The sequence below is a fragment of the Ixodes scapularis genome, unplaced genomic scaffold (genome assembly GCF_016920785.2).
Source record: "Ixodes scapularis isolate PalLabHiFi unplaced genomic scaffold, ASM1692078v2 PGA_scaffold4__175_contigs__length_147842914, whole genome shotgun sequence".
Classification (NCBI taxonomy): domain Eukaryota; kingdom Metazoa; phylum Arthropoda; class Arachnida; order Ixodida; family Ixodidae; genus Ixodes; species Ixodes scapularis.
In genome coordinates, this window is record NW_024609879.1 from 63,579,068 (window position 1) to 63,603,285 (window position 24,218).

The 24,218-nt window shown below is 44.5% G+C and overlaps 1 pseudogene; it reads right to left on the minus strand.

Moving 5' to 3' along the window:
* Window positions 1-8,337: 8,337 nt before the first annotated feature.
* Window positions 8,338-15,032, minus strand: LOC115314753 (annotated as a pseudogene).
* Window positions 15,033-24,218: the final 9,186 nt, after the last annotated feature.

The window sequence follows — 24,218 nt, forward strand, 5'->3', positions numbered from 1 at the left end:
CGGATATATGACAAGTACTATTGGCCGAGACATCCGAAAAACGTCCATTTGTATACACGGTCATGCCATGAGTGCCAACGACGTAAGAAGACTCCGACAAAGCCAACAGGACTCCTGCAGTCGATATCTGCCCCAACTATGCCCTTCTAGTAGGTTGGAATAGTTTTACTTGGGCCGTTCTCAACATTAACGCAAGGAAACCGTTGGATTATCGTCGCGACCGATTATCTTACACGATACGCCGAGACGAAAGCCCTTTTGTCGGGAACAGCGGTGAAAGTCGCCAAGTTTTTCGTCGAATCTATTCTCCTTCGACATGGCACCCCCGAAGTTTTGATAACCGACTGAGGGTCATCATTCTTGGCCCAGCTCACGCAAGAGATCCTTCGGCTGAGACACACCAGCCATCGTCGTACTACCGCGTACCATCCGCAGACCAACACGCTAATGGAGCGGCTCAAAAAGACGATCGCCGAAATGATCTCCATGTACATTGACGTAGAGCACAAGACGTGTGACGAGGTATTAACATACGTCACATTCGCCTTCAACACCGCAACTCAAGAAACAACCGGGTTTACACCATTCGAGCTGGTGCATGGCAGAAAAGTGACGACCATGCTGGACGCAATGCTGCCCCATGAGCCAGTGGATGACGGATGCGACGATGCCCATGCAGTCGGTCAGAGAGCATAAGAGGTACACCAACTAGCCCTCCTTCAAATCCACGATCAACAGCGTGTTGACGCTCGCCGGTACAATCTTCGTCGCCGCGACGTCCACTTCCAGCCCGGAGACGGTGTGTGGATGTGGACGCCGATTCGTCGCCACGGTCTCAGCGAAAAACTGAAAACTTTTGGGCCTTACAAGATCCATCCGACGCCTCGGAGATCTAAACTACGAAGTTCTTCCCGACGGAACACGACCATCAACAAGACGTCAGCCGTGACCCGAGGTGGTGCACGTCGTCCGGCTGAAGCCATATTACGAACGATAGAACTTTGCACTCGTCGACGAGTGAACTGTAGCTCGCGATTCTGGTGTCCTTTCGTTGTGGATTTGTCTTTTCGTTTTGTGCTGCATCGGGGCGATGCACTTTTTAAAGGGGGGAGTAATGCCGCGCGCGCAGCTGAGCAAGTAGGTGGGTCTTCTCCTGCCTCTCGCCGAGAACGGTCGCAGGATGGCTAGCTCCGACGGAGCTGCGACAACGGCCCATGGTGGACGCGGACCTTTGTTCACTGAACCGTCATCGGATACCGAGACTACAAGGTAGTGATGCCGCCCATTCCAGCGGGGGTAACAGTTTTGAACTCAGTTTTATTGCACTGCCATTTGAAGGGGCGTCCTTATCGGATTGAAGATTTCCACCAGGAACTGAAGCGCTGCGCCGTGTTGTCCGATATATTTGAGCCCAGCGCGTTTCAAATGAACCACCTGTGGATGGCGAAGCTGAGAACCCCCGAAGTCAAGCAACGTCTTCTCGATGCCAAGGAACTCGAGGTTAAAAAACTGCGGTGCGTCGTCATCGACCCCTGCAGCGCCGAGGTATTTGAAGGTAAACATTCGGCAGCCCTCTGCCTGGTTAGGAATAAACATGAAGCGAAAAATAGGGACTCTAGCCAAAAAGTTAATAAACATTTACCCGACGTTTCGGGACCAGTTCCATCCCTTGTTCACGGGTGAGTGACAAAAAAAGAATGAACACACGTCGCCTAAATGCACATACGGATGTAAGGGGCTTTGCTCACGTCACGCAGTCCCGAGACGTAGCTGCTGGGCAGGGAGCCCGAAGAACGATTCATGTTCCCCTTTTCGTGCTGGGTAAACCAAGACTCAACGAAGAGCCGCTTTCGCCTATTCCTCTCCAAGGCCAGCACGGTGCTTCCCTCGAAGTCGGCTGAGTGGCCGGATGCTTCTGCGTGCTCCGTGAGGGCGCTTGCCTCCACATCCTTCTTCCGGAAATCATATTTGTGTCGCGTAAGCCTCTCTGCAGAGTTCTCACCTTCCCCAACGTATGACGCCGGGCAACCTTTGCATGGTATGCAGTAGACCAAGCCTTGGGCCCTTTCTTTGGGGGCCGATCCTTCGGGAGGGGGAGGCGATGACCGATCGTCGACACGGGCTTATGAGTCACCGCAATCCCGTACCCAGCTAAAAATACCCATTGCTTCCAATTGGCTTTTCCAATTGGTACCACTTGCCAAAACCAGTTAGGTTTTGGGACTCCCAATTGGAATACCAGTTGGTACCAACTGGAACGAAAACCTTTGGGTTTTGGGACTCCCAATTGGAAGAATACCAATTGGTTCCATTTGGAAGAATACCAATTGGTACCAATTGGAATGAAAACCATTTGGGTTTTGGGACTCCCAATTGGAAGAATACCAATTGGTTCCAGTTGGAAGAATACCAATTGGTCCCAATTGGAATGAAAACCGTTTGGGTTTTGGGAATCCCAATTGGTAAAATACCAATTGGTATTTTTCCAATTGGAACCACTACCTGTTATGTTCCGAGACTTCTTTTTGGAAAGTATCCATCAATTCCCATCTGTATGTTTTCACATTTTATTATGCAAATATGCTCTTGGAAAACATTTGTTCTCTGGATGGTCTGCAGACACTGTAAATAGTCACAAACTGGATTTTAATCTATTAACATCTGAGCTGCATTCTTCTTGCTTGAAATTCTGAAATAAGCAGAAGAACAAGGAGTACATTAGCAGGAATGTCAATCAGTATGATGACATGGGTCAAGCATGAAAGCATAGAAATCAATGAAAGCTAGATAATAAGGCTTCAGTTAGTATGGCCTTCTCAATCATGATAGTGATCCAACGCTTGTCGAAAATTTTAACAGGATAAACGGCTCACAAGTCTAACACGCCTGGCAGCAGAGAGTTGTGTGTTGTCCGTTCAATTCGTTGGCCTTCTGCCATCTTGAGCTTCTACATCAAAATTAGTCCCTTTTTACATACCTAGTGAGAGAAATTTACTATGTCGTTATCAGCTTAGAGGGATCCAAAGCTTTGCAGTCAGTCAAATGTGGGGGTTTCACATGCCAACCAATGATGGGCATTTGGCATGCCCCAGGAGGTCTGAGGATTAATTTGGACCACCTTACTATCTTTGGAAGTGCAACCAAAAGCTCGGTCACCAAGGAGCCTTCTCCGCAATAACCATCCATAAAATTGCGGGTACCTCGGCCGGGATTTGAACCCACCACCTGGGCATCTGTAGGCCGGCGCTTTGCCTTGGAGCCACCGAGGCTGCTTAAGGCTTTGCACTGAGACCATTCTTTTCAACAATTTTGACTGCAAAGAACTATTCGTTATGTGCACGCTGGATCTCGGAAAGGATACAATTGTCATTATTTGAATGTGTGAGGCTACACATGCCTTTGATTGCAATGAGAGCAGAGCTAGCTTTATTCTAACAGCTGTCCAAATTCAAAAGAATATTTATGATAGCATGCTAGCTGCATTCTGCACAATGGAAGCATTTAATAATTTACAAATATTGCAAGCAACACGTGGCAATAAAAAGGGTGTTAAGAGCAACCTAAAGAAAAACAGCAAATATATTGAAGGCTCAAATATTGAATGAGGAAATAGTGAGACACAAGAAACTGTTTGCTACAATGGAAAGCGTTTTACAATGCGATGTGTGCACCGCATGGCGAACTTTTTCCCTAACGCGGACGTGCGGCAACAGTTCCAAACATAAAAGCAGGTAGAACAAGCAAAGTTGGCTATAAGAACACTTTAGCAAAGAAGGTTGACCGTGAAAATATTCAAAACTGGCTTCAGGAGTCAGGACAAAGAGAAAAATCGCGCTCACCACAGCTGCCACGGGACGGAGTTGGTGGTTAACCCCAACTTGTTGCGGTTCCCCCAGGCTTTTCTTGGGCACATTGATTAAAGCAAGAAATGTCAAATGTTGGTAAACTTGATGAAATTATCACATTTTCATATCCTCCTACTCGCATCCCACACATGTGCTCCCAGAAAAACAAACACCTACTGGTGTCACTAGCGATGGGGCGTTCCAAGTTCCAACTTTCAAACCGAAACTATAAGTAAAACTAAAAAAAAAGAATTGTTAAAACAAAAAGCCATCAGAGTAATAATATATATATATATATATAAACGCAAAGAAAGGACAAAAAAAAACGAATAATGAGGTGGCCAGTGACCCCAATTTTTGTTGGCGTTCCCCCCCCTTGAAAAAAATTCCACATTTTATCAGTTTATTTTTGATTCAGAAGAGTAAGCTCATAATCCTTCAGTGCAAAATTATTCTAGAGCTCCAATCTCCAAGAATCCAATTGGAATAAGTGTCCCAATAGACCTTATGCGAAATTGCTTTGTGGTCTGACAACACTGAGAGTGTCGCCATTTTAATGTTGGCAAGCGCTGTCGGTACCGAAGCACGGTGGAGGCATCGGAGACAGCCGCACGGGCAATGTGCGATGGCGCAGCAACTGTTTCCCGCCTTCTGACCATGTTATGTGGGACGAACAGTTTAAACAACCTACCGCAACTGTCTGACAAAACTCTGGGAGGCCTCTGCACGCTGGCGGCAACCCCGTCGAAGCAGCGGACCAAGCCCTACGCCTTCGCTGTGGAAGCTTGTTGTCGCCAGCATGTGCACCAGGCCTCCGAAAGGACTCGGCCGTCATGCGTTTCATCTTTGAGATCATTTTTAATTATTTTTTCGATGCGAATACGCTTAAAGACGTACTGTTTAGCGGTATGCTGCTCCACGCAAGCGCATGACTAAAAATGAATTTTTTTTTTTTTTTTAGTTCTTACTGGCGGAGGGTTTTTTTGGTGGAACACTCTGGTGTTCTTGTAAAAGAAAGCCCAGGGCAATATTTTTCAAGCGTTGCAAAGGGTTAAAATTGGTTTCAGATAGGGTTAAAATTGGTTTCAGATAGCATTGACCTCAAGCACAGTTGACGGATGTTGCGCTAGTAATGAAGATTTGTTTAACCCTGGCAGAATAACTGCAGTGACTTTCTCAAAACTACCCCCGAGCTTCTTTGCACAAAACAAAAATTCTGCCTCGGCTGCGACAAAAAAAAAAAAAAAAAAGGAGGTTGTAAAATGGAGTTGGCGCCGCCCGTGTTGCTTCATTCGACGTCCGCAACGTAAATTTTTGCCGCCGCCGACATCGAAGTTAGGTCACACCGTGACTTAACCATACCACTGTTAACCATACGTATCTTCAATTATGGTTGGTGGCGTAGATTATAAAAACTGCAATCTTTTTGCCTCGCATAACAGCCTTGGTCTCATTCGCATGCACTGAGCTGCTTGCGCATCAAGAAAAAGGCCAGGCCGACACTACAACGCACATAAAATTAAAAAAAAGGAGGTCATAAGCAAATTTGTTACAATTTATAAGAAAAGTATAGGGCTCAGTTCAATAGTTGTAAATGGCTTCACGCCGCGTGATAACGTCCGCATGTTTCTTCGCGTTGTCACCGATTGTTTTTGTCACAAGCCGTGTCTCAAGTGACAAATAAAAATAAGCAAAAAAGGTGGAACTTGTTCACGTTTGCGTTCACGTCATGCATGAATCGAAGGTTTATCGCTGCATCCGCAGCGGAACGCAGCAATCATTGGCATCGCATCTCTCGCACGAAGCGCGGTCGCTTGTTTACATGGGGTCTTTGCCGGTCGGGTCTCTGGTTTCGTTTTCTCGCCACTAACAAGATGGCGGACGTAGTTCTCGGCGCGCTACTAGATGGCGCTCTAAATTTCGCATATGGCCCCAATTGGAAAAGAAATTTCCCATTGGAATGGCCAATTGGTTGTTTAATACCGATTGGAAAAATGCATTCCAATTGAAATGGCCAATTGGTCATTTAATACCAATTGGAATATATATTTCCAATTGGAGTGACCAATTGGAAAAATGCATTCCGATTGGAATGGCCAATTGGTTGTTTAATACCAATTGGAATATATATTGCCAATTGAAGGGACCAATTGGAACAATGCATTCCAATTGGAATGGCCAAATGGTTGATTAATACCAACTGGAATATATATTTCCAAATGGTGTGACCAATTGGGAAAATGCATTTCAATTGGAATGGCCAATTGGTTGTCTTCATACCAATTGGTTCCCACTGATACCAATTGGTACCAATTGAAATTCCAATTGGACTCAATGGGTATTTTTAACTGGGTAGCGACCGAGGACTCGCGAAAAGGGGGCAAAGACGCGATCGGAAGGGGGACTGCTGTGTCCTAGGAGTGGATGCCTTGATTTTTTGAGTATCCGAAGAATAAACCGTTTAGGGTAGCCATTGTTACGACCTTGATTTTCTGCTGGAGGCTCTTCTTTGTGGAGCAGGTGGCGAAGGCGCGCCTGAAGAGTGCAGAGGCCACCGACGCTTTATGACATCGGGGTGGTGGGAATCAAACCCCAAGTATCTGCCAGTTTGCGTTGGCTTCCTGTAAACAGAGAAGCTTAGCCCACTGCCGCTCCTGGTTACCAGTACATTCAGAAAGGGAAGGGAACCTTTATCTTCGCGTTCGACCATGAATTGTAGCGACTCATCCACCGAGTTCAGGTGCTTTAGAAGACGATTCACCTCGCCGGTTTTAACGACGCTGAAACAGTCGTCCAGGTAACGCAGGAACGTTCTGGGTTTAGGCTCGAAAGTGTCGAGAACCTGGCGTTCGATGGCCTCCATTGTGAGGTTTGCCATTTTCACAGATATGGCTGCCGCCATGGCTGTGCCACTGGTTTGGTTGTAGCACTTCCCGTTAAATGAGAAGTATGTGCTGTTCAGGCATAGCTCCCCAGGCAAAAAATTCAAGAGATTTCTATGGGACCAATAGAGATTTCTATGGGACCAATAAAAATTTCTATGGGACCAATAAGAAAGTCTATGGGACCAATAAAAATGTTTATTGGACCAATACAGATTTCTATTGGCCCATGAGGAATTTCTATGGGACCAATAGAAGCATCTATTGAACCAATACAGACTTCTATCGGCCCAATATGAATTTTTATGGGACTAATAGAAATGTCTATTGCACCAAGACAGACTTTTATTGACCCAATAGGAATTTTTATGGGCCAATAGAAATGTCTATCGGACCAATACAGACTTTTATTGGTCCAATATGAAGGCCTTCTTGACCAATACACTTTTATTGGCCCAATAGGAATGCCTACTTGACCAATAGAGATTTGTATTGGTTCTATTGGAATGGCTATAGGACAAATAAAGATTTGTATTGGTCCAATATTAACCTCTTCTGGACCAGTAGAGATTTATATTGGTCCAATAAGAATGCCTATTTCACCATTTAAGCTGCTTTATCAGAGCAAAATTTTAATTTTTGTACAGATCCCGGCTCTACAAAGTATTATATAAACTTGTGTTGAATTGCCTGACAGCGGAATAAACTTCTATTCAGGATTAGTAAAGTATATGAATAATTTATAATCTTGAAAATAAAACTTCATGCCCCATTGATTGGCTTCACACCTTATTACAGTCAAATGGAATTTACAATGCAACATATAAAAAATACAGCCATTAAGCATTTCCTTTCAAATATCTTAGAAATATATATTTTGTGCTGGTTTATGCACCAGCAATTTTTCCACCGGAAGCAGCAGAGGTAAATGTGGTGTAAGTTACGCTCTATTAAAATGAATTCCAGAGGTCACTGTGCTTAGACAGATTCAAAGTGAAAATGCGACATCTAGCGGCTCTTATTTATGAAAATGTTAAAAATGGATTCCACATTGTTTGCTGCATTTTAAAACTGTATACTTCAATTCAAGAATGCATTGCAAAGGAAATAGTCCAGGCTGACAAACACTTCAGTTCTTACAAATTATTTAATAACCTAGATATTGAGCTGCCAGTAACAAGAAATAAATGGAGACACATGACCCAAAGCAATTAATATATATAGTAACAAATGCTCATGACACCATTTTTTTAACAAACAATGGAATAAAAAGAGGTCTGCCAAAGATGGATCATTCTTACATTTTACAAAGCAATACCTTCAGAAGCTTTTTTGCAATAATTATGGAAACTGCAGCTGCATAGCTTTTTAACACTGTACTATATATGCACTAATGTTATGATTGAATTACTGTAAAATACCGAGCAAGCGCCAGCTCAAGATTTGACGATAATCACAAAAAACTGGGCAATGGCCACTTGTTAGGTCATCAGCTTTACATATAATATTTGTACAGTGCACATTTTTTTTTCATATGTTACAAAATTTGGGTGTAGCACTTTGTGTGGAATGGGCAGATGCTTGGTATTTTACAGTAGCCGTTTCTCATTTCATACCTGCATCGAAATGAATTTTTTTTTGTATCTGGAGTGCTTAACAATCGCTGCAGCATTTCTACTGGTGCACTTGTGAATAGCTGCAAAGACATGATGATGATGATGATTAGGGTTTTAGTGGTGCATTGACAACGGAGGTCATATTGTGCCAATTCAATGTTGTTTAACTGGCACTAAGCAAAACGGTTTAAGATAGCAGTATAAGAAAAAAATTACAACTGGTGTAGGTAGCCAGTTTTCTTTAGGCAGTCGAGAACACGGTGAAAAGGCACTAAAGGGCAGTCACTAAGTAAAAACATTGGATGAAAGGGAAGATAACCTCTAAAAAGTTCAGGGAAGCTAGACCGGCGCAACTGATGGTGAAAAGGGCAATGCCATAAAATGTGTAACACTGTAAGGCCTTTCCCACAATGGGCACAAAGCTTCACATTTTCGTCACGAAGAAGGTGCAAGTGCGTCAAGCGTGTGTGGCCAATTCTTAGGCGGGAGAGCAGAACCTCTACACGCCGTTCCCTGTGAAACGAGCTCTTCCACAGGGCCAAAATGGGTTTTATGACATGAAGCTTATTGTCATACTCTCTGTCCCACTCCAACTGCCATGACATCAAAAGTAATATCTTCAAAAACGGCTTCAAATCTTGATGAGGTAATCCACAAGTTGTTACTAAATCCTTGGCAGATGCAGTCAAGCTATCGGCTTTCTCATTCCCTGGAATCCCGACATGACCCGGCACCCAACAAAATTTTATGTCATGTCCGAGTCAGAGGGCTCCATATAATTTACCTCGTACATGTAGGGTAAGCAGATTCTTTGTAGGGAGCAGTGAGGACACAGCCAGTAATGCGCTTTGAGAATCAACAAAGAGAATAGCTTTCCTTATATTGTTTTTTAGTATGTGATCAACAGATAGTAAAATGCCATAAAGCTCTGCAGAAAAGATGCTTGCCACACAGTTAAGTAGAAGAGATTTCATGAAGGAACCAGAATATACTGCGCAGCCAACAAAAGAAGAGGATTTCGATCCATCGGTATAGAATTCAGTGTAACCTCTATATGTCTCCTGCAATGAAAGGAACTCCTGCTGGAGAACTCGTGGGGAGGTAACCCGCTTACTGTATTTTGTAAGTGTCCAGTCGCAAACGATTGGGACTTCGTCCCAAGGAGCAACTCTGTCCCTGTAATTTAGCACGGCAACATGAAGTGGGACATGAAGGGAAGCACTGAAATTTTGAATGCGAAAGTTAAGTGGCCGTATAATGCTCGGCTTGTTTTCAAAAAGTCGAGAAAAACGACAGGTATGAATGACATCGTAAGCTGGGTGCTGTGGATTAGAATAGACCCGATAAGCATAACAAAGACTCAGGTACTGTCTGCGTTTCTCAAGCGACATCTGATCTGTATCGGCATATAGGCTTAACACAGGTGATGTGCGAAATGCGCCGGAGGCAAGTCTGAGCCCTAAGTGGTGAACGGGGTCTAGCATCTTCAAAGTAGAGGATAGTGCCGAATCATACACGACTGCACCGTAGTAAAGGCAAGACCGAACCAGTGAGTTGTATAATCGTAAAAGGCATCGCCTGTCCGATCCCCATGAAATGTGGGACAATACCTTTAGAACATTTAAAGAACTTAAGCATTTGCGTTTCAACTTTTTCAAATGTGGCACAAAAGAAAGCTTCTTGTCAAAGATTACACCAAGAAATTTGTGTTCCTGTTGAACAGGTATGTCTATGTTATTGAGATGCAAAGTGGGGTCGAAAGACAAACCCCTGCGCAATGAAAAGGGAACACAAACAGTTTTTTCGGGAGAAAACTTAAACCGTTTTCATCTGCCCATTTGCTCATCCTGTTGATAGTGAGTTGTACTTGCCGTTCACAACTGGAGAGGTTACATGAAGAGAAGGAGATCTGCACGTCGTCTACATAAAGAGAATAAGATACCGATGGCGGCTTCACCCTTCCAAGACTGTTGATTTTTAACAGCAAAAAGGGTAACGCTTAAAACTCCTCCTTGGGGGACCCCATTTTCTTGGCTAAAAACATCTGACAGTGTGCCACCCAAGCGAACCTGCAAGGTTCGCTTGGTTAGGAAGTTTTGTATGCACTGAAGTAATCGACCATGCACACCGCAGTTGTACAGATCTCGAATGATTCCATACCTCCATGCGGTATCATATGCTTTATGCACATCAAAAAATACCGAAACACAATGTTGTCGGTGCACAAATGCCTCACGAATAAGGGTTTCTAAACGAACCAAGTGGTCTGTGGTTGGTCGTCCCTCTCGAAATCCACACTGGTTAACATCAAAAAAGTTCTCAGCCTCCAAAAAATAAAGAAGACGCCGATTAATGAGCCTTTCATGTCTTCCCCAGGCAACTAGTGAGTGCGATGGGACGGTAGCTTGTGGGGACAGGTGGATCTTTTCCATATTTCAAGAGAGGTATAACATGAGCACATTTCCAGCACTGAGGGAATGCAGCTTGTTTCCATAGGTGATTAAAAAACGTCAGCAAATGGCAAAGTGATTCAGGGGACAGGTGTCTAAGCATTTCATAATGAATTTTATCTGGGCCTGGTGCAGCCTGCTTTTTTGTAGCAAGTGCTACTTTGAGTTCACCCATAGTGAATGGTTTGTTGTATGAAACAGTGGCAGACCCTAACATGGAGATTGACTGCTTTTCAGCAATAGACTGGAATTTCTTAGACTTTGCGCTGAAATTTGAGCAACTACTGATAAGCTGAAAATGCTCGCCAAGGATGTTTGCTTGATCTTTGAGTGATACAGAGGAGGAGGAAAAGAGAGGAGTTCGAAAGGATTGGTAATCTCCTCGGATCTTCCGCAGGCGGTCCCACACTTCTTTTAACGGTACAAAGCTATTTAGGGCTGAAATATATTTAACCCACGATGTCTTCTTGGCTTGTTTTCTCGTCCATCGAACTTTGGTTCTGCTTTTTTTAAAATTCTATCAAGTTAAGAGGCGTCGGATATCGGCGGAAGATTCCCCAAGCCCTATTTTGTTTCTTTCGAGTGGCTGTACACTCATCGTTCCACCAGGGTTTGCATCTCCTGGGGAGCTTACCAGAGGTTTGTGGGATAGACGATGCAGCAGCATTAATTAAACATTCAGTGACATAAGTTGTCGCCTCCTCTGCAGACATACTAGTAAATAAAGAGGGGTCAAACACAGCTTCTGAACCAAACAGCCCAGTCGGCCTTCTCAAACTTCCACCTCGGAAGGCGGGTCGAAAGCGAAGGAAGAGGTATAACTGTTTCTAAAATTATGGGGAAGTGATCACTTCCAAAAGGATTATTTAAAACCTTCCACGAAAAACATGGAAGTAAAGATGGTGATGATATGGAAAGATCTATTGATGTGAATGTGTTATGGACAGAGCTAAAAAAGGTTGGTTCTCTCTTATTCAAAAGACAGAGCCCAGATAGCGATAGGAGCCGTTCAATAACTCCACCGCGGGAATCTTGACGAGAGCTTCCCCACAAAGGATGGTGGGAATTAAAATCACCTAAGATTAAAAAAGGTTTGGGCAGCTGATCTACGAGGCCTTGGAGTTTATGGAGATGCAATGGACTGTTAGGTGGAAAGTAGAGCGATACAATGGTGATGAGGCGATCAAAGAGGGCACGAACTGCCACTGCCTCAAGTGGTGTTTGAAGAGGTGCTTGAGCACACACCACCCCATTCTGCACTACTACTGCAACACCACCGGAAGGAGTGGGGGAAAGGCGATCCTTCCTAAAAACTTGGTGACGACGTAAGATCTGTGTACGATTGTCATTGAGATGAGTTTCCCGTAAACAGAGTGCCACGGGACGGAGCTCATCAAGAAACATGTTCACCTCATCAATATTACGAAGAAGGCCGCGACAGTTCCATTGCATGACGCCCATATGTTTACTCATAGCAATAAAAAGGTACAAATAAAAAATAAACTAAAAAACAGAACGAAACATAAGATGACATCAGTATGGTTTAAAATCAATTTTTACACGTGGAGCGTTTTTCTTTTTCGACGTATCTGTCTGCCTCCCAGTGGAGTCACTGGGGGCAGAAAAAGAGAACACCGATCCTGAGGAGGGAGCCTCCTCGTCGGATCTGGGCCCACTCTCGTCCATGGGCTCCTCCTGCGTCGCCGACGGCCGCCCCTGGAGGGTCGACTGCCGCGACGGCTCATCAGGTCTATTCGGACCAGAGGTGCGGGGTGGCCGGCCCAGACCAGGGGGGGCCTTCTCCTGCTCTGAAGTGGATGCTAGTGAGCCAGCATCCACCCTGGGCTTGGGACCCAGTGTCACTGGCACCGCCCCTGTGGGTTTAGGAGGGGACTTTAACGAGAGCCGCAGATCATCCGGAGACGTCTGGGTTCCCGTCGATGCCATCACTGGTCGTGCCGGTCCCCTGCGCACGACCTCGGCATATCTACCCTTCGATAAGAAAAAAAATCGTTTTTTTGCTTCTACGTATGGCATGTTTTCTTTGGCTTTCAGCGTCAGAATTTCTTTCTCTTGTTTCCAGAGAGGGCAGGAACGCGAGTATGAAGGGTGGTTACCTTTGCAGTTAGCACATTTTGGCTCATTGTCACAGTTGTCGGCAACATGTTCTTTGCTTGAGCACTTAGCACATGTGTCGGCCCCCCGACAGCTACGTGACCCATGGCCGAATCGCTGGCACTTGAAGCACCGTTGGGGGTTCGGCACGTAAGGTCGGACTCTGCACTGTAGGTAGCCTGCCTTTACAGTCGCAGGGAGAGTGGTGCTGTCAAAGGTTAGGATGATGTTCTTTGTTTTTTGTTCGTTGCCATCACGACGAATATTCATTCGTCGCGCAGCGAGAACTCCTTGGCTAGAGAGGCCCTCCACTAACTCTGCGTCTGATGTGTCTAGCAGGTCGTCCTCGGAGATAACTCCTTGGACAGTGTTCAGTTTGCGGTGCGGAGAAACAGTGACTTTGTAGTCCGAAACTGAGTTGAGAGCCAGGAGGGCATCACTCTGCTGTTTTGTACTGATCTCTACAAGGAGGTCTCCGGATGCCATTTTCTTCGCATGAAAGTTCTGACCAACAACGCCTTCTAGTACCTTGGCTACAAGGAAGGGGGACAGTTTGCCCAGTGGCTTTTCACTTTCAAAATGTAAAACTAGAAATCTCGAAAACTTTTCGGAAACAAGGGACATTTCAAATTGAAACGGTACTTCGGTGCGGACCCTTTTCAGGGTCCGATCAGGAGGTTTTTTAGCTTGAGAACCCATATAAAGGGGGAGGGTTTTCGGAAATTGTGGTGCACCGCCCACCACCGAGCCCAACAAGGGAATAGGTAACGCTCCATAACAAGAATGGCTTGGCTGAAGACATTACGCTATTAGTGCTGCCCAGTCTCTATAACCAAGAGTGGTTCTGGACAAGGTGTCTGTCGCCACACAAGGTTAGCCCTTGCCGCCAAAGGAGTTGAAAAGGAAAGAAGAGAAATGAGAAGAGTGAAAAGGAGAAGACAAGGGTGAAAGCAGAGAGGGGATAGTAGAAGTGGCGACTAGACTGAATCATCCTGGCCGGGCCTTACCAGGACTCCCGTTTACGAGAAGCAGGGGCCGAAGTGGTGTATTGCCTCACCCGGGGGGCCCCGAAGGGTCCAAACCTACCCCGGGCTCGGCTCAACCACCAGGATGCCCTTTTCCCCGGACACGGGAAAGCCACGCACAGCCATACGTGGGCGGGCGAACCCGCATGGCTCGGAGCTGCAAAGACAGAATTGTTGGTCTTCTTGGGGCGCTTGTATGAAGCCGAGTGGTACTGGTGGTCCCGGATAGAAATACGCTGGTACTCTACAGCTGTAGTAGGAATGTGGCCCAGCTTGACCCCTAGAGCAACCTACTCACTTTCACTAAAGGCTGTGTACAGCCTACCACTTCCTAGGATGTGTGTACATGTCCCTTTGAGGAGGGGTCATTGCTGTACAAAATGTAACGGTCTCCTGGGTCAGCTCTACCGTGCTCATGATCTTTTCGAGATGTTGCTGCATGACAAAACGTTCCAGAATTTGCAACGGAACACCATTGCTGCCACTGACAAGCTTCAAAAGCTGCCCATTCGCAAACTAAAAAAATAAAGGTTAAGGGTGACCACAATGGTCCAACTTTCTGCAAACTCTTTGCCAAATTTAGCAGTTGGTGCACACTGAATGTCATTGCTTGTGCACCATAGTGATTGCATGACTACAACAAACTCTGTCAGCTGATGAGAGGCCGTCGCAATGTCCTGGTTCGCCACAGTGTCCTTTAGAAGGAGGTAGACTGAATTGACCAGCAGGCAGAGGTGCTCCAGGTACCTCTGTGGCGAAATTCCTGTCAAGCAAGGGACTGCATAGTGGAGAGGCCACCCTCTCCCTTCGCTAGCTTTCCAGTACTGCCTATCAAGCTGCGATCGGGGCAGTCTAGTTAACCACTGTGGGGGCAAGAGGCGCCTGTCGACTTTCGCCAGTGTTGATGGGGCCCCACATAAAAATCTGACCCTGTAGATGTAATCCACAACTCGCACAGCTGTTTCGCGACGCCCTCCAAAACGCGAGGCATGTAATCGTGGTTTACGCCCCACACAAGGTCAAACTCTGGGAGGATCATGAGAGGCGTTGGTCCTTTCACGCCATGGCACGGTGTACCTTCTTGTAAGGCAGCCGCCATGTTCTGCTTGACAAAGAAAAATAGGTGTTTAATGGCACAGCGGCTACTAAGGCCATAGTGTGCCAAACACAAGGTAAGTTAAAGACAATACTGAAAAGACCTATAGTAGGTAGTTCCATCTTAAAACTATGGGAAATGAATGTTTAAAACCTTACAAGATACAGGCCTATTAAGGCCTCCAGAAATTTTGACCAATGCTCCAGTAACCCGAGGCACTCTAAAGGAATTTCATTAACGCAAGGAAGCATGAGAAAATGTGCTGACGATACAAGATCGCCGGCTCTCTGCCACTCTAATCTTCAGGCAAACGTAATAGAAAAGAAAACAAACTAAAATTCATAGCCAATGTAGGATGCCAATGCTATCTAAAAAGTTAAAAACTTGACGGTGAGGCACAAGAGGCTCGTCACCCAATAATAATGCCGGGTGGAACGGGACGCGATTGCGGAAAAGGGTCGAGAAAAAAGTGGTGCGTTCGTGATGGTACTTAGGACATACGATAAGAATATGCAAGACACTCAACGACTCGTTACAGTGTTCACATTTCGGAGCTGCCTCTGCCCGTAGGAGGTACCCATGCGTGAGATGGGTGTGTCCCAATTTCACACGACAGAGCAATACCTCAAAGAAGAAGCGCTCCCTGTGTCGGCAACTTGCCCCTTCCCGTAGGGTAGGTTTCACGCAATGAAGCTTGTTGTGTATTTCCGTGTCTCATTCCAACTGCCAGTTTTTCTGGATTGCTCTTTTAAGACTGTGTTTGTAGTCAGTGTATCGAATGCACTTGATATCCACTTGCCTCTCAATGCACGTACTGGCAGTTCTATCAGCATCCTCATTTCCCTGAATACCGACATGACTAGGCACCCAACAGAAATTGACGTGTAGGTGTGATTTTACTGCAGTGTGCACATTGCTCCAGAGCCTAGAAATGAAGGTATTCTTCGGTACTTCCAAAGAAGCAAGCGCCTTTACTGAGAGAGTCAGAGTAGATAACAGAATACTGAATAGAGTTTTCTATGATGAATTCAACAGCCAAAATTAAAGCATATAATTCTGCAGTAAATACTGAGACTGGCATCAACACGTCTAACAACCTTCCATGTCTCGCTTATAACAGCACATTCAACAACAGAGTCACTCTTAGTACCATCTGTGAAGAAGCTCCTACACTTGCTGTACGTATAAGCAACCTGGGAAAACTCCTGCTGCAGGGCAGCAACAGGAGTTTGCCGCTTATTATATTTAATCAGAGAACAATTGATTATGGGTGCTACGCACTCCCAAGGGGCTACTGCAGGTGGGAGTTGAGCAACTAAGCTGCAGCTGTCAAGGTTGTACGCCTGTGAATATGCTTTCTCTGCGTAAAAGGGGGTACCACAGATGGGTTGTTCTGGAATGTTGTTTCGTAGCGAGAATCCTGGGTTGCTTCTTGGATTGGATGAGAAGGGATATAGCGAGTTCTTAATACATACTGACACCCTAAATAAAATCGTCTCTTTTCAAGTGATTGTTGTTGTTGTTTGCGGGTTTTATGGCGCAACAGCAACGGAGGCGATACTGCGCCAGACTAAATTAACTGATGAAACTCCTATGGTTATTGATGGTATGCTGCGCTGCGTAGTTACGCGGAAAAAACACTGGAGAAATGAAGTTAAAGCAGGACAGACAAAACATGCATGAATTGGCGCAGACTAACAACTGTTTAATTTCTTTCTCTTTTTTTCTCCCCCCGACCCGTATTTCCAAAATTGCGGCTAAGAAAACGCATGGTTCATGTCTTGAATTTGTTGGCTTCTGAACTTGATAGTGTTTGCCGTAGCTGCCTCTTTGATATACGAACTGGATGGTGTGTTTTCGTAGCGTTTTACCTGGGGCCTGATGTTTGCTCCGACATGTTTGGTATCTTATTGAGTATACCCAGTTAAAAATACCCATTGGGTCCAATTGGATTTTCCAATTGGTACCAATTGCCAAAACCGGTTGTGTTTTGGAACGCCCGGTTGGAAAAAATGCCATTTGGTTCAATATTACCAATTGGATTCTTTCCAATTGGCACCATGACCAACTGTGTTTTAGAACACCCAATTGGAAATGTACCAATCGCTTTTTTTCCAATTGGAATCATAACCGACTGTGTTTTGGAACGCCCAACTGGAAAAATACCAATTGCTGTGGTTCTGATTAGAATGGTTCCAATCGGAACCACGCCAATTGGTATTTCTCCAATTTCTCTGAAATTCCCTTTAGAAAACCGCCAGTTCATACTTGGTTTTCTGATGCATTAGCAATTAACACAGCCAAAGGTAGAACTCCCAAATGAAATTTCAAATTGAGCATGTCTCACATAAGTACGTCTAGATATGCCAGTTGGATATGTTCCTAACAAATAGGGTTGTACTATATACAAAACATTTGAAGCCTGTTCTGAAATAACACATTATTTTAGAAACACATGTTTTCTAGTATTTTTTTAATGAGTTCTTTGCAGTCACACTAAATGGTGCCAAACACCTTTGCAGGATATGAGAAACAAGCAAAATTAAAAGGAGCACATTTATTACAATAGAAAAGGAAACACTAAAACCCAGTTTAGACCCAAAAAGGATTTTTCTTTTTCCTTCTACCGAGAGTAGGACGATTCCTGAGAGACGCTATACGTCCTTGAGCATTTGTTTAGCTTTCTCCCCGCAGTTATTATGCAGATATGCTCTTGGACAACACTTGTTCCCTGGATGGTCTGCAGACACTGTAAATAGGCACAAACTGGATTTTAATCTATTAAAATCAGAGCTGCATTCTTCTTGCTTGAAATTCTGAAATGAACAATGGAACAAAGAGTACATTAGCAGGAATGCCAGTCGGTATCATGACGTGGGTAAAACATGAAAGCATAGAAATCAATGAAAGCTAGATAATAAGGATAATAAGTTAGTATATGGGCTTCTGAATTATGATAGTGATCCAAGGCTTGTCAAAAAATGTGGAAGGATAAATGGCTCACAAGTCTAACACACCTGGCAGCAGAGAGTTGTGTGTTGTCCGTTCAATTCGGTAGTTTTCTGCCATCTTGAGCTTCTACATCAAAATTAGTCCCTTTTTACATACCTAGTGAGAAATTTACTATGTTGTTATCAGCTGAGAGGGGATCCAAAGCTTTGCAGTCAGTCAAATTCGGGGGTTTTACATGCCAACCAATAACGGGCGTCTGGCACGCCCCAGTGGAGGTTTGAGAATTAATGGGACCACCTTAGTATCTTTCGACATGTAACCGAAAGCATGGTCACACGGACCCTTCTCTGCAATAAGCATCCATCAAATTGCGGGCACCTCGGCCGGGATTCGAACCCGCCACCTGGGCATCCATAGGCCGGCGCTTGAATAGGAGCCAAGGCTTTGCAGTGCGACCATTCGTTTCAACAATTTTGACTGCAAAGAACTATTCGTTCTGTGCACACTGGATCTCGGAAAGGATACAATTGTCATTATTTGAATGTGTGAGGATACACATGCCTTTGATTGCAAAGAGAGCAGAGCTAGCTTTATTCTTACAGCTGTCCATATTCAAATGAATATTTATGATAGCATGCTAGCTGCATTCTGCACAATGGAAGCATTTAATAATTTACAAATATTGCAAGCAACACGGGGCAATAAAAAGAGTGTTAAGAGCAACCTAAAGAAAAACAGCAAATATATTGAAGGCTCAAATACTGAATGAGGAAATAGTGAGACACTAGGAACTGTTTGCTACAATGGAAAGCGTTTTACAATGCGATGTGTGCACTGCATGGCAAACATTTTTCCTAACGCGGACGTGCGGCAACAGTTCCAAGCATAAAAGCAGGTGAAACAACAAAGCAGGTAAAAGAGCACTTTAGCAAACAAGGTTGACCACGTGAAAATATTCAGAACCTGCTTCAGGAGTCCGAAGGACAAAGAGAAAAATCGCGCTCACCGCAGCTGCCGCGGAACGGAGTTGCTGGCTAACCCCAGCATGTTGCGGTTCCCCCAGGCTTTTCTTGGACACATTGATTAAAACAAAAAAACGTCAAATGTTGGTAAACTTGATGAACATGTCACATTTTCACATCCCCCTAATCGCATTCCACACACATGCTCCCAGAAAAAACAAACTACGATTGGTGTCACTAGCGATGGGGCGTTCCAACTTTGAAATCAAAACTATTAGTAAAACTAAAAAAAGAATTACTAAAACGAAAAGCCATCAAATTAATAATAGATAGTATATATACATATATATGTCACAAAAAATAAAAAAAATAATTCGTTTTTTTTTTTCAAAAACGAATTTTTGGAAAAAGACTTGTTTTTTCAGTTTCTTTTTAGAGAGTCTAAAGAATCCAATTGGAATAACTGTCCCAATTGGTTGCTTAATACCAATTGGAAAATTAATTTCGAATTGTAATCATAAACTCTATGATTGGAATGGTTAATGGGTTGTTTTATACCAATTGGAATATATATTTCCAATCGGAGTGACCAAATGGAAAAATGCATTCCAATTGGAATGGCGAATTGGTTGATTAATACCAACTGGAATATATATTTCCAATTGGAGTGACCAATTGGCAAAATGTGTTCCAATTGGAATGGCCAATTGGTTGATTAAGACCAATTGGAAAAATGTATTCCAATTGGAATGGCCAATTGGTTGTCTATATACCAATTGGATCCCACTGATACCAATTGAAATTCCAATTGGAGTCAATGGGTATTTTTAACTGGGATATTCTTCTTGTCGCAAAGCTATTGATGGCTCACTGACGCACGCTCCGTGTATACCCGAAGCCATGTGAAAAGCCTCTATTATTTCACGCTTTGTTCTGTCCTTTGATCTGGCCAAGATGGAAGTAGTGTCAAGGAGAGCTTTGCAGTTGCACTTTGAACAATGCGCTGCAAGGTTGCCAGGTGCTCGTAGTTGTCCGCATGCATGGTTGTGCTCCTTTAGTCTATCGTTAAGGCATCTCCCAGTCTGCCCAACGTAGGATCTTCCACACGACAGTGGTATTTTGTATACCACACCTTCGACACATTAAAAAATTTGCTCCTGTGTTTTACTTGACACAGCGCCTCGCCGTTAGTCTCGTCCACTTCATTGTTGACCTTCCTGCATAGTCCTTTGAGCCTGAAAGGGGCGGATAGTGACACTGTGACTTCGTACCTTGCGGCGATATTTTTTATCCTGTGTGAAAAATTGTGTATATATGGCAGTACCACCCGTGGTCTTTTGTCCAAGATTTTCTCCTTTGTTTTGCACTTTCCTGAGTGTGGAAATACATTTTTCTGCTACAGCTACCAGTGTGGGTTCAGGATAATCGCTTGCGTGTAGTCTGCTTATCTGCCTCTGTAAACTTTCTGAGACTTTGTGGTGACACGATTTTTGTATTGCTCGCCACATGCATCCTGAGGCAACACTCCTCTTTACTAACTTTGTGTGTCCAGAGTCATACCGCAGAATTCGTTTTTTTCCTCTAGTTTTGTACATCCAGCATGTGTGTCTGTGCTCAAAAGTCATGTGGATGTCCAAAAACTGAAGGCTGCCTTTCTCAGGTAACTCAAAAGTAAATTCCAGTCCTCTGTGCGCTTCTCGAAACTTCTCCATGATCTCTGAGCGTACCTTGTCTGTTAGTTTGTGTATTGGAAAACACACCAAAAAATCGTCAACATAACTAAAGCATTTGCTGACTCCATTTTCCTGGAAAAACCCCTGTAGTTCTCTATTTCCTTTTGCCATGTACAGGTCACATAGGGCTGGCGCTATGCACGACCCTATACATATGATCTCTTTTTGAGTGTATACCTTCTCTTCGAACATGACATTTAGAGAACCTAAATATGTTCGTAAGAGACTCAGGAATTCCCCAGTGCTGATTTCGCACTGGTTTTGAAACCTCACAGAGCCGTATGCGTCGATGCCCTCTTCCACCGCCTCGATTGCTCTTTCCTGTGGAATGTTGTAATACATATCTTTTACGTCCACCGAAAAGGCGGTGATGGGTTGTGTTGTTTTTAAAAATTCAACCACTTCATCGGAATTGCGGACCAGGAACGGATCGTCTACTTGGAGAAGTGATAATTGTTTCTGTATCTCTTTTGCTATCACGTGTTGCCAGGTTCCTTTGTCCTCTACTATAACTCGGAATGGGCTGCCTTTCTTATGTGTGTTTACCGTAAAGACAGGATTCAGATAGAGATTCTTGCTGCCTTTAACCTCCTTAGCAATCTGAATGAGACCATTATTTTCACAGAGCCGTGCCACTTGTGCTCTTGCTTTTTTTATGCTTCTGCCGGTGATTTTTTTTCTTGCCGTGAAGTTTTTTATTATGGCTTCCCTGGATTTCTTCTCATACATCTCTTGTTCTAAAATGACGAATTCTCCAGTCTTGTCAGCCATGAGGAGGCGGTAGTTGTTATTTCTGGGCCAGAGTAACGTGTTATTAGTGTTTACTCCTGTGTGTCTCGCTTTTCGTAAATTGTTTGATACCTCTTTAATACCCTCAGTGATGCATGCTTCTCGTTCTCCCTCTGGAGCCTTTCTTGCGACATCGCGTGCCATGCCGATCAAGTCCACTGTTTTGGCCCTCGGTTGCACCGCGTATTTCGGACCCTTCATTAAAATCTTGGACACCTTGTCTGGAATCGTCAGGTCGGTCATATTGGTGACATTTCCTTTGTCGTCTTTCTCTTTCTTTCTTGGCATACGATGGATGCATGCCTTCCACTGTTCCTCACCTTGGTTTTCTGCTAAATCCACGAAATATTTGTACATGATCCTGGCCTGGGACGGTGCCAAGAATGAGTCGCAAATGTTCCTGATGTTCAGCTTGTAGAAGCGTACCTGTCTCCATGTCTCCGACCGTAGCGTTTTGCAGCACATCATTACAAAAAGACGATCCTGAAAACAACTGGGTCTAGATCTGGTGTATAAGGCCAGTACTAGTAATAAATGATAAAACTCGATCAAGAGGAACGAGAGGGTGCTTTCCCAGCAAAAGAGCGGGATGAAATGGAATACAAAATCTAAAAAACTCTGAAAATGAGCACGTCGTTCAGTGACAAATTCCAGGCAGAGCCACAAAATATGAAGAATAGTAAGATTGTCTCCACAGTGCTCACAAACTGGTGGATCCTCCCGATAAAGGAGATATCTGTGTGTAAGGAAGGAGTGCCCGATTCGAAGCCGGCACAATACAACTTCGTGAAAGCGGTTCTTAAGTGAGGAGCTCTCCCAAGACCCAAGGACTGGTTTGCTTACATGGAGCTTGTTATTAGACTCCATGGTCCACTCTGTCTGCCATAGACGAAAAAGTGACGACTTAAAGGGCAACTCCGCTTCATTTTTGATATTTAGAAAACTATGTAGCCCTCTTCAGTATCATATAGGAAGACCCCATGTCAAATATTACGATCTGATTCCGTCTATATATTTAATAAACTGGCCAGTGAACCTTCAAGCGAGCCAAGTCGCCGAAATCTGCCAACTCTAGCGTGCGGCGCGAGGCGCAATCATCAGCGCAGTCAATGCCACGGAGTTGGAGCGGCCAACGTTGAACCACTACGTCAGAGGCATGCATACTTCATTCTCACGTTTTGCTTGTTTTTACTTTTCAGAGCGAAATTTAACGATGACGTCATGAGTTTCTCTTCCCGGTGTTGGCTGACCGGGCGTTCACGTGATCACCGCTGCCCTGCGCGCTTATCGGTCTGTTTCTCCGCTCCCCTTCTCCTCTTTCGTCTTCTCCCCTTCCCCCTCTCCCCCGGGCCATCACCGTCCACGCCATGCGAAGCGACCTGCCCGCGTCCAAAAAAAAGGACCTGCCCGCGTCGCGTGTCCTGTTTCTCGCTCCCTCCCGAACGTCACAAGACCACGTGGTTCGACGTGAGGTGCTCATGACTGTGACGACCCGAGACCAATGTTGCCTGACGCAACCCAAGTTTCGGTTTCGGTATCTGCTGATGTTTAAATTAGGATTACACAAATATTATTCCACATTTCGCGAATCCGAAGACGTAGAGTTGTTGAGTATTACTTTGTGAATGTGAATCACATGGAAGCCTAAATTTTTCGGAATTGAGCGGAGTTGCCCTTTAATGACTTGATATCCTGATAGGGCAAGCTAGCTTGATATTGAGAGCAGATACCTGAAGATGCAGCGAGCCTGTCTGCCTCCTCATTACCCTTTATTCCCACATGACTCGGAACCCAGCAGAATTTTATATTGCGAAGTAAACTTAACGGAGCTTTGCGTAAAGGTCACATCTCTTCCACAAGCATATTTTAGTGGCTTTTAGAGAGCATATTGCAGTAATGGCACTTTGAGAGTCCACAAATATTACGGCCCGTCTGGTTTTAGTCTTCAAAATATAATCCAATGCAAAAGACACAGCATAGATTTCAGCAGTAAATATACTCGAAAATTCCTCTAGACGTTTGACTTTAACAAAACGACCTGAATGCACGGCACAACCGACAAACGATGAAGTCTTGGCACCATCCGTGTAAAAGTGAGCATAATCTTTATATTTCTCTTCCACGTCAAGGAATTCCTGCTGAATTGCAAGAGCTGATATGTTATTCTTATTAAACTTAGTGAAAGTCCAGTCGCAAAAAACACGCACCACATTCTAGGGCGCCACGCGTACTGTTCTCTGAATTAGGTTAGGTTCGTCCAGACGAAGTTGAAGTGAGGAACAAAATTGCTCTATACGAAAACTTAAGGGTCTGACAATGCTTGGCTTATTTTCAAAGAGACGATAAAATTGCGACCTTTGTACGGAACGATACGTTGGGTGATCAGGGTTTGCCAGGATCCTAGACATGTAGGTTAGGCTGAAGTATTGACGTCTTTTACACAGCGACATCTCATTTGATTCCGGATACGAACTAAGTACAGGCGATGTCCGAAAAGCACCTGTTGCCAAACGCAAGCCAAGATGATGTACAGGATCCAACATCTTGAGAGCAGATGGGCGAGCTGACCCGTACACCACGGCGCCATAATCAAGACGAGATCGCACAAGCGCGGTGTACAAATGCAACAGACATTTCTGATTCGACCCCCATGATTTATGAGCCAAAACCTTCAGAAGGTTTTTGGAACGAAGGCAAATTTCTTTGAGAAATTTCAGGTGGGAAATGAAGGTAAGTTTTTTGTAAGATATGAC